At 39.7% G+C, this 11,763-nt stretch overlaps 1 protein-coding gene across 5 annotated transcripts in view; it reads left to right on the plus strand.

The window, feature by feature from the left end:
- MAP3K13 (mitogen-activated protein kinase kinase kinase 13) overlaps positions 1–11,763 on the plus strand; it is a 161,299-nt gene that overhangs the window by 78,684 nt on the left and 70,852 nt on the right. Inside the window, exon 1 of one of the 5 annotated variants that reach the window (XM_010853873.1) lies at positions 1,888–4,444. The exons of the other annotated variants lie outside the window; for them this stretch is intronic. The gene's annotated coding sequence lies outside the window, so the exon portion shown is untranslated. Of the gene's footprint in view, positions 1–1,887; positions 4,445–11,763 lie in introns of those variants that run through there. 5 annotated transcript variants of the gene reach the window in all.

Raw genomic sequence — 11,763 nt, forward strand, 5'->3', positions numbered from 1 at the left:
TTTCCACAGTTTATTGTGATCCACACAGTCAAAGGCTTTGGCATAGTCAATAAAGCAGAAATAGATGTTTTTCTGGAACTCTCTTGCTTTTTTGATGATCCAGCGGATGTTGGCAATTTGGCCTCTGGTTCCTCTGCCTTTTCTAAAACCAGCTTGAACATCTGGAAGTTCACGGTTCACATATTGCTGAAGCCTGGCTTGGAGAATTTTGAGCATTACTTTACTAGCGTGTGAGGAGAGTGCAATTGTGTGGTAGTTTGAGCATTCTTTGGCATTGCCTTTCTTTGGGATTGGAATAAAAACTGACCTTTTCCAGTCCTGTGGCCACTGCTGAGTTTTCCAAATTTGCTGGCATATTGAGTGCAGCACTTTCACAGCATCATCTTCCAGGATTTGAAATAGCTGAACTGGAATTCCATCACCTCCACTAGTTTTGTTTGTAGTGATGCTTTCTAAGGCCCATTTGACTTCACATTTCAGGATGTCTGGCTCTAGGTGAGTGATCACACCATCGTGATTATCTGGGTTGTGAAGATCTTTTTTGTACAGTTCTTCTGTGTATTCTTGCCACCTCTTCTTAATATCTTCTGCTTCTGTTAGGTCCATACCATTTCTGTCCTTTATCGAGCCCATCTTTGCATGAAATGTTCCCTTGATATCTCTAATTTTCTTGAAGAGATCTCTAGTCTTTCCCATTCTGTTGTTTTCTTCTATTTCTTTACACTGATGGCTGAGGAAGGCTTTCTTATCTCTCCTTGCTATTCTTTGGAACTCTGCATTCAGATGCTTATGTCTTTCCTTTTCTCCTTTGCTTTTCGCTTCTCTTCTTTTCACAGCTATTTGTAAGGCCTCCCCAGACAGCCATTTTGCTTTTTTGCATTTCTTTTCCATAGGGATGGTCTTGATCCCTGTCTCCTGTACAGTGTCACGAACCTCAGTCCATAGTTCATCAGGCACTCTATCTATCAGATCTAGTCCCTTAAATCTTATTTCTCACAAATATTTTTCATGAATATATAGAATGAAATATATAGATTGTGGCCTAAAGAGCTCAAGGGTTTACCCCAGTTCATGTAACTGCTTAGGTAAGGATTCTAGGATTCAAGCCCAATTCTTCTGACTCTAAAATTCATGCCACTAGGATGAATGATTTAAATTATAACTTCTCATGGAATTTTCAGCCTACCAATTATTAGGGAAGATGAAAGGTATTTTTTTATTTTTTAATTTCTCATGTTTCCAGAAATAAAGCATAACTATAAATTTTAGATATACTTTTTCTGAGGAGAAGTAACTTTCTGGAAAGACTGAATTTGAAATCAGATGGACCTAACAGGCCATCTACTAACTGTGTAACCTTGGGCAGGTTACTAAACCTTTCTGACCCTCATTTTTCTCATCTATAAAATGAAGATAATATTGACTCTAAGAAGACCTGAAGATTAAATGAGATAAAGTGAATAAAAAATGTATAGGTACCCTTGACAGGTTCTGGCATTTTTTTCTTCTAAAGCTTTTGCAGGCTTAGTCTATATTCAAATCTGCCTTTATTTGAACAAAGGGCTAATTCTTGATCAAATTAAATTTAGTTTTTTCAGTATAATTTCTTTACAAAGATGTTTGTGTCGTTGTTTATTTAAATGTATTTATTTTTAATTGGAGGATCATTGCTTAACAACGTTGTGTTGGTTTTTGCCGTACATTGACATAAATCAGTCATAGGTAGGCGTATGAACCTCCCTCCCACCTTCCACCCCATCTCCCCCATCTAGGTTGTCACAGAGCACCTGATTTGAGCTCCCTGTATCATACAGCAAATTTGCACTGGCTGTCTAATTTTACGTATGGTAATGTGTGTGTTTCAATGCTAGTCTGTCAATTCATCCCACCCTCTCCTTCCCCTGCTGTCTGTTCCCTGTGTCTACATCTCCATTGCTGCCCAGCAAATAGGTTCCTCAGTACAATCTTAGAAAGATCTAAATTTCTTCATGATGCTTGTCACCTGTTTTGGATTCTTTGCTTTTCTCTCTTTCATCTCAGTATACTGATCTTTCTCTTTCTTCCCAGTTTACTAAACTTGACCACTACGTGTTTCCAGAATCATGTTGCTAGATTCCAACTTAAATTGGATCTGGTTTGTTACAGGTTTTTTTTTGGGGGGGGGAGTCCCTTTATTATTTCTCAGATATAGCAAGCATTTCTAACTCAACATATATTTCTGATTCAGCTTTTTAAAATATCATTATAATTCAGGATTATTATTGTTGGTTTCCTTTTTAAAAGACATTTCCTGAAATTCTATAACAATACTATTTTCTTCTGCCATTTCCTGAATATATGCAAATATATTGAAATCACAAATAGATCGACAGGTCCTGGCAGACCTCTTATGACAAAAGCATTAAAGGGTGTTGAAAATGATATAATAAGGATTTGATCAGTTTCTCATTTTTGAGGAAAAGGACTGTTACTAAGCTCCTGTAAGCTTCACTTTTCCTTAGAGGGGTTAATAATACCTGTTCTGCGCACTTCACAGGGCCATTATGAGGCTCAAAGGAGATTTAAATAGATGGAATTACTTGGAAACTCACCTCAACATATAAGTGTAAGATAACTTAGTGGTGGTTGTTATTATTTGCCACTCTCTTATTATTCATCCCTAAGAATGTGGGTCACGGATTTTCCTGGCGATCCAGTGGTTAAGAATCCACCTTGTGATGCAAGGGACATGGGTTCAATCCCTGGTCAGAGAACTAAGATCCCACATGCTGAGGAGCAACTAAGCCCACGTGCCATAACTAGAAACCCTGCATGACCCAACAAAGATTCCATCCGCTGCAACTAAGACCCAAGCAGTCAAATTAATCAATTAATAAACTTTTTTTAAACGTTTAAAAAAAAAACAAAACAGAAGGTGGACCAGTGGAGCACACCAGTGTACGAAGTGTCTGTCTGCCCCCAAAGGAGAGCCCTTTCTGATCCTCCTCCCTTCCTCCCTTAGTTTTTCTGACTGGCAGTGAGAAGATTTTGTATGACAAAACCCTGTATGCTCACTTTGGAGTGACTGAAGGCATTTAGACCTTTTCATTGCTAGATGTTGTGTTTGCAGAGTTATTTACACCACCTAGCAACCTGGCCCAAGACAAACAGTACCCAGAAGCTGCACAGTGACTTGCTATCCCTGTCATTGCTCTGTTAATATAACAGCAAACATTTACTGTACCCAGAAGATGGTGTTCCCCTCCCCCTTCTTTCCTGTTGAATTAATTTCATTCTCTGGTTGTCTTATGGTCTCTAGAACTAATTTGTAAAATGACAGACTCTTCTAATTGAAAGACATAAGAGAGGTCATTTGGTTCAATCCTGTACCAAAGCAGGAATATTATAATTTCTCTGATGCATTCAGCATTTCCAGTGATGGGAAGAGTGAATCAGTTTTGAGATAAGGCTTTTCCATTGTTGGATTGTTCTGAGTCCTTGTATTCACAGAATACTTTTTCAGTTGCTCAGAGGGACCTTATAGACCATTCTAGTCCAATTTCTTCAGTTTGCAGATAAGGAAATTGAGACCTAGAGAGGCTAGGTGACTTGCCCACGGCCAGACAATTAATTTAAGACACAGCTGGGACTCCTGACTCCTGGTAACTTCTTTCCAAATCATTAAACTGCAAAATTACTTAAGTCATAAGTGCTGAATAGCATTAAATGCTATTATGCAGTGTATAAATGCTTTAGACACAGCATATTTTAGCATAGCAAATGTTTATATTCTACTATAGATAAACTTATTTTGATTTTGGTGGAGAAAATCTAAATCTTTTCTTAAAGCTTCATGAGAAATTCCCTGCTTTAAATAGGAGTTTTGTGTTTTTTTGCTTTCGTTTTTAGAGGAAGGAAAACGAAGTCATCAATCTGGTTCTTATATCTAAGAAGTCATGTGACCAAAAAGACACAAAAACACATTTTTCTGCCTGACATGAGGGCTGTGGAGTGGACTGGAGCCAGGGGCTTTTTTATATTCCTGTCAGGCTTTGGTCCCAGGCCTGTCAGTGGCGATGTGGATGAGATGGGAGTAGAGCCTGCCCATATGCCAGGGGACTTTGAAAGATTGCCTGGCCTCTCCCTGCCTTCTGGAAGGACTGCACTTAAAGGGAATCTACAACCTTTTGTTCTGTGAAAATGTATGCCTTATGTGGGAGAAGGGGGTGGTGATGAAGAGGAGGACTGAACGCCAATAGGCTATGATGAGAAGCTGATAGATTCCGAGAGGGTTTTGAAGTACAAGGTGGACAGACTGGAAGACAAGGAGCATTGGAAGTGGTGTGATGTAACGCCTTGACCAGCAATGCTATCTATTCTGAAAAATAACCAGCAGCCTTAGAAAGAGGGCCTGGCAGCAGCGTTGGGCCTGTGATCCCATGGGCTATTCTTAATCTCTTTCCAGGTATGGATTCAAAAATATTTCTTTAAGGCTTTTCAGATACATCAGTGAGAAGACATCTTTCCAGTTTTCAAACTTTTGGTCTCATATCCTTTTAAAGATAGATGACCAGACTCTTGTTCCTCAAAAGCAGATTAATTTATTATCTTGCGGTACTTTATACCTCTATTATAGGCGTGTATCATGGCCTGCTTTCATATGTGTTTATGGCTGTCTCCCCTATCGGACTTGAGTTCTGAAGAGAAGAGACCATCTTACCATGAAATATGTAAGGCAAGCCAAAAGATAAAGAGGATGCCCTCTTTATACCTTTATATCCACATGTGGCTCCTAAGAAGCACAGTACAGCGCCCGGCATGCACCTGGCACTCAGGAAAGTTTTGTAGAATTGCAGTAGTAACGTCCTTATATTGTGCGGTCATCATTTCTGATTCTTCCAGATTATGCGGAATCAGAATAATTTTCTCTGGGCACCTACGTTTTCCGGGTCAATGCAAAATATACTGTGATATTCATGAAAATAGTAGCTTCTCTAAAAAGCCTTGAAACAGTGTTGCCCACATTAGGCAGCCCTAATTTTTGATGATGATTAAAATTCAGAAGTCGTGTCCTATTCAGATGACTTAGAGTTTAAATAAATGAATGAAACAATAAAGGTATAAGTAGCTAATGAGGAAATGGATTTAGCCGTAAATGAAACAAGTAGCTTGTTATCTGTGTTCACTGTTACATCCTTTAGCCACCACTGATCTTTTGAGGAGGTCTCAAAAGTGGCTCGTGGAAGACAGAGGGTTTTGAAGAAAGGAACATGCTTAGGTTGAGGGATAGACAGGAGGAGATTATTCATGTGTGTATGGGTGTGTGGTGTGGGGGAAGGTAAGGAGCTAGGCGGTAGATTCAAGAGGCACATGAAAGAGACAAACAACAATGATAAAATAACCCTGGAGAAAGAGCTAATACTCGTCAAAGGGCTAAGGATAAAGTTGAGGCCATGAACTTTATAACTCCTGAGCTGACTGTAATAATTCTATGAAACTTTTCTATCATATTTGTCTCTCCAACAATATTTGTAGCCCTTTGTCCCAGTTTCAGTTTAGCCACTTCCTTATTTCTTTTCCAACTGCCTTGCCCAGTAGAGTCTGTAAAATATAAACCCTAGCTTGTTCCCTCCTCACTGCAGGTCCCTGACTGGCACTTTTCTACCTGATCAGTGACAGAGTCTAGTCTGCCCCACTGGAAAACCCTTTCCCCATCACATCCAGCAGTCACTATATCCTATCAATTCTGTCTTCTAAATATCTCTCAGATGCTTTCCATCCTCTCTACAGCAGCTTTATCCCATCCTCTGTCCTTCCATCTTCCACCCTTAAACAGAATCATCTTTCAAATCTAATCATGTCACTTCCCTTCACTTCTCCTACTTCTTTGCTCATAGGGGGGAAACAAATTCTCTAATCTGTTTTTTCCAGCCCTATCTTCTACATCTCTCATCACTTCCCACCAACGTGGCTGACATTTCCCACTCTCCCCAAATAATAGCCTGATTTCTTTCATGCCTCCATACCTGTATGCATGCTTGTTCCTCTGACTCACACACCTCTTCTTTATTCTTCCTGGACAGCAGTTTTCCCTTCTTTGTATTTCAAAAATTTGTATCCATCTCCTTCAGAGAACTTCTCATATTACATATTAGTCAGTTATTCCTATGTTTCTCCTCTGTTAAACTGTTAAGTTCCTCCAGAGCAAGAATCTAGTGTTGTAGTTCATCATTTTAATTTAAAAAAATTTTTTTTCTTCCATTTATTTATTTATTTTTATTTTTGGCTGTACTGGGTCTTTGCTGCTGCTTAGGCTTTTTCTCTAGTTGAAGGGTTCGGGGTGGGGGACCTACTCTCTAGTTGCCAGGCATGGGCTTCTCATTGCAGTGGCTTCTCGTTGTGGGGCATGGGCTCTAGAATGGATGGGCTTTAGTAGTTGCAGCTCCCAGACTCTAGAGCACAGGCTCAGCAGTCGTGGCACATGGGCTTAGTTGCTCCACTGCAGGTGGGATCTTCCCAGACCAGGGATAGAACCCTCGTCTCCTACACTTGTCTCCCCAGTTCATCTTTGCATTGTCCTTACTGCTTAACACAGACCCAGCTCCCAGAGTGATTAAAGCATTTGTTGACTCAGTGAAGGGCTGAGTAGAAAATATCTAAGTGACCCCTTCCTTACAGATATGGGAGTTTTGGGGGTTAGTTTTGTGATTTCGGTGGCAAATCTAATGAGTGCCTTTCTCAGATCCCTGTGGTGAGTACTGATGTGAGAATATCTATAAAAGTCCTTGAATATCTTAGAAGATGTAACAGGTCTAAGCTTTAGGTGTTAAAGCACCTTACCAAAAAACCCAGTGGCTTTAGCACTTGTAACTTGAATTCAGTAAGAATGAGCTCAGGAGCCCTTTAAGGCTTAATGTAAGGCCTCAGAAAGTATCCTAACTGTACATTTTTCTTTCGACTTGTAATTTTCTGATTATTTTTATAAACTTGACTTTCTACACTGTTTTCCTTCTTATTAGGATCATTCCTGTCTTCCGTCTTCTTTTCACCTGCTTATATCATCTTTGAAATGATTGGGAGGAAATCGTCCAAAGCAGCTAAGCCCTTAGTTTGCAGTACGAGGCAGAAGAGGCTCCTCAGCCACCAGGGCGCCAGGCTTGGGGGCCGAGCGAGTCTGTACAGGCACATGCTTGCACAGTCCCGTAGCTGCTGCTTGCTGGGTTAGTATCTCAGTTTTCATTCTGTGGTAAATAGTGTCACCTCTTTCTTTTGGAGACATATTTGTAAGTTCATTAAAAATAGATGAAGCAGCTCTGAACATCTCGTTTGTTCTCTCTCACTTGAGGACATTTTCCCCCTGAGCTTCTTGAATCCTAAATTCCCCCTCTAATGGCCAGTGTTTACAGTGTGAGAAATTTCTCTATAATTTTCTTATTTCAGAAATTTGGTTTGGGGGTGGGGGTGTCTGAGGGTTGCCTTTGAAAATCTGACCATGCTGTACCCTTCCGCTATAGCCCTTGTCTGGGCTGGAAGCCGCCCTGTCCCTCAGCCCCATCCTCAGCCCCTCGTCTGGATGGCCATGCTGATAGATAGCTTCTCCTAGGGGAGCTTCACAGATCAGCCCTCTGACCATTACCATGCAGCAGGCTTATAATTTATAGCCCCAGATGGTGATTCACAACCCCACTGCTCCCCACTTACTTCAGTAAAGCAGGAGAAGTATTAACTATTAAATTGCTTCCCTCTTTATTTAAAATAACTGATGCTATTTGCAAAGGGTTCTATATAAAAAAGAGTTATTAAAAATATTGCAAAAAAGTACAATTTCATCAGAATGGGAAGAACATTGTGCATTATAATAAAAAATAAATCACCACATGGTCAAGTTTATTTTTCTTGGCCCACCTCCATGTGGAAATGAGGTTTTGAGGCACAATTCTGACCAGATTCCTGAATTTTCTCCTTCTTGGTTGATTCTTAAAGCTTATGGGTTTACACCTCATGTGAAAACTCAGAATGTTCTCATTCCAGGTTTTTGCCAAAAAATAGAACCCGTAATTCTTAGCTGTTCAGTGTTTTGAAAAGTCTATGATCAGTAGTGATCAGGGGAAGATTTCCTGAAGGAGTTGTAGTCCATCCCCTTCTCCATTAAATCAAAATTTCAGCTGTTTCCTTGGAATCTCTTACTGTAAGTATTGCTTTTTTGAATTCTTAACAATCTTACCTTGAATGGAGAGGTGCTCTAAAAATTGTCTAAGAAATGCTGCTGTCGTTACTTTCAAGATGTTGAGACTGTTTTATTGTTTTGTACAAATCTGTGGAAGAAAAACTTCCACAGGTCTTAGTAGTGTAATAACTGCTTATCCTAAACAATTGGCGTGTTTTTCTTTTATAAATAATTGTGTCTCTCTCCTTACTTTGATCCACAGAAAGCTCTGGTCCAAATTTGTGAACCATCTTAGGTTGTTACTATACAAATTATTTTTGCCTATTTTTCACCTTGGTGGGGTTTTCTTTTTGACATTGTATACTGTTTTTCCTTCACCTGTTTAGCTATTGTACTGCATGCATTTTTGTCAATAGCCTGTTTTAACAAAATATTGACAAAATATTTTGACAATAGCCTATTTTGTCAAATAGTCCTTTTTAGAACAAAATCCATGTGCCTGTTTCCTAATATGTATTTGTTTAAGTCTATTTAAGAAGTCAAGCTTACTATGTTATCTCAAATGATATTGTAATATATTATCACTTTTTATAATATCACCATAATATTATCACTTTTGAATCTTAAGATGTAGCTGTATATGTTTTTGAACTCTTACACCCTTTAACAGCTCCACAGTGTGTGAACCATGGACAGCATTTATTAGACAGGTTGTAGAGGCCAGATGATGCCTGGAAGTCTTACTGTGTAATTTAATCCTGGGTGCTGTGTTGTTTGGCTTCACTAGACTCCGAATGTGCATATGTAATTACGTGCGCATGTGTAAAAAGCCCAGCCCTGATAGGAAAGAGAGGGAGGAACATCATTAGCAGAGATTAGATTTGTCTCTCCAGCTGGGCAATGTGCCTCTGAATTCCAAGGGCTTTCCCCAGTGTAAATTATTAGACTGACTCAGCTGCTGTTCAATTCCCCTCTGGCTGAACTGCTTTTGCTAATGCTGTTAAGCTGTGGCTCAGGAGGCAGAATGTCCTGAGGTACTAAATAGATGTTCTGCGTGTAAAAAGAAAGACCTTCTTCCTTCTCATATGTACCGAATGAAGGTATATGGTCTCCACAAATCAAAGATAAAAAGGCAAAAAGGGAGAAAAAGATAAACCATGTCCCAAACTTCAGCTCCATATACAGAGCTTTGGAAACTGTTAGTAAACTGAAATAATTCCATTTTAGCTAAAGCAAATAGGAATAATCTAATCCAAAGAGTTTATTTCAAATCAGTTCAGAGTATCTGACTTTAGGTCTGCTGCAGTTCTAAAATTGGTGAAGTCTAAACAAATTAACCCCACTCAGACGGTACTGAGCCAAATTCAGGTTCAGAGCCACAGGAGGGTCTTGTCTGAAGCTCTATGAAAACATGCACGAAGCACAAGGCTCAGCATAATATACACGTCAGCCTGTTGAGTAGAATTCACAGCTACAGTAAATGATGTTTCAGTTTTTCCTATTGACAGCTAAGTCTATGTGTATTGTACGGATGCAATTTAAAAAAAAATGCTGTCTTCTCTGATTTTATTGCCTAAGATAACTGATTTATTGATTATAGATAAACCTAATGGTCAATTTATCCATTGAATGTCAGGGAGAATAAGCAAAATGCACAGATAATATGGGAGCTGTAATTAAGTGATTGTTTTAAATCTTTTTTTTTTAAGTCATTAACAATGTTTTCTTTCCAGCCCTATTGACAAATAGCAAAATTGTCTGACCTGGGTGATTTTTGCCCCTTTCTCCCTTTGTTTTTATCTTGGAGGAGGTGTTAATAGGCTCAGGAATAGGAGTAAAATTTAAAAAAACAAGAAAATCAGATAGCAACAAGATCATCCACTGATTAATTTTCAGGACTTAAAGTGCCCAGCAGCATACACATGCAGTCAACCACATCATCAGTATTAGCAGCAGCAGTGGCAGCTATACTTAATATTCTGCGTAAATAGTAGCCTAAACAATACATCAATTCAGTGCTAGATGTGGTTGAGAAGTTACTACCTCACCTCCTTTATGGTAGAAGACTTTATGAAGAAGGTAAATTTTCATCATAAAAGGTTATGAAGAGAAAGCCTGAGTTTTCAGTGAGCAGAAGAGCATTATAAAACCAGGTGAAGAAGTTAGCACGTCTATGAGAAGAGCTCTCTTGTAGTCACCATTGCTAGGGAAGGTGGAGAGGAAAGCAGATTGGTGGGGATGGGATAAATTCTGGGGGGTAAATTGGTGCTGAAAGTTCACACTTGAATATGAGAGCTGTTATACACATATCAGGCTGTGGAAACTAATTGGATTATCATATTGGATTATCATTAAAAGTTAGAATTGGCAGTCAGGCCAGCTTCATGGGGCACTTGGCCTGGGTCCCTGCTTTTGGTTTTATGCTCTACTGTCTCTATCTTGAAATTCTTACTAGTTCTTGGACAGAGGTCTTACGTTTTCATTTTGCACTAGCTCTGAAAATTTTGTAGTTGGTTTTATTATAAATAGCAATGTATGAAATTATCATAAGCCATTAGATGATGTTCTCAGTACATTTCAGTATGTTGATTTCCTGTGGTATGCCCCTTTTTGCTAAAAGGCCAGCATGTTTATTTCTATCTACTGTCAGATTTCTAGAAGTGGCTCTGAAAAATGTGTTTGTTGCAATGAATGACTTAAGGAAAACTCTGCCTCAATTTTATGCCCCCAGAGAATGTTCTTTTGCTAATAAGATATATCAGTTCAGTCTCTCAGTCATGTCCGACTCTTTGCAACCCCATGAATTGCAGCACGCCAGGCCTCCCTGTCCATCACCAACTCCCGGAGTTCACCCAAACTCATGTCCATCGAGTCAGTGACGCCATCCAGCCATCTCATCCTCTGTCGTCCCCTTCTCCTCCTGCCCCCCAATCCCTCCCAGCATGAGTCTTTTCAAATGTGTCATCTCTTCGCATGAGGTGGCCCAAGTATTGGAGTTTCAACTTTAGGATCAGTCCTCCCAAAGAACACCCAGGACTGATCTCCTTCAGAATGGACTGGTTGGATCTCCTTGCAGTCCAAGGGACTCTCAAGAGTCTTCTCCAACACCACAGTTCAAAAGCATCAATTCTTTGGCTCTCAGCTTTCTTCACAGTCCAACTCTCACATCCATACATGACTACTGGAAAAACCATAGCCTTGACTAGATGGACCCTTGTTGGCAAAGTAATGTCTCTGTTTTTGAATATGCTGTCTAGATTGGTTATAACTTTCCTTCCAAGGAGTAAGCGTCTTTTAATTTCATGGCTGCAATCACCATTTGCAGTGATTTTGGAGCCCAAAAAAATAAAGTCTGACACTGTTTCCACTCTTTCCCCATCCATTTGCCATGAAGTGATGGGACCAGATGCCATGATCTTCGTTTTCTGAATGTTGAGCTTTAAGCCAACTTTTTCGCTCTCCTCTTTCACTTTCATCAAGAGGCTTTTTAGTTCCTCTTCACTTTCTGCCATAAGGGTGGTGTCATCTGCGTATCTGAGGTTATTGATATTTCTCCCGGCAATCTTGATTCCAGCTTGTGCTTCTTCCAGCCCAGCTTTTCTCATGATGTACTCTGC

Source organism: Bison bison, unplaced genomic scaffold (genome assembly GCF_000754665.1).
Source record: "Bison bison bison isolate TAMUID 2011002044 unplaced genomic scaffold, Bison_UMD1.0 scf7180017864333, whole genome shotgun sequence".
Taxonomy (NCBI): domain Eukaryota; kingdom Metazoa; phylum Chordata; class Mammalia; order Artiodactyla; family Bovidae; genus Bison; species Bison bison.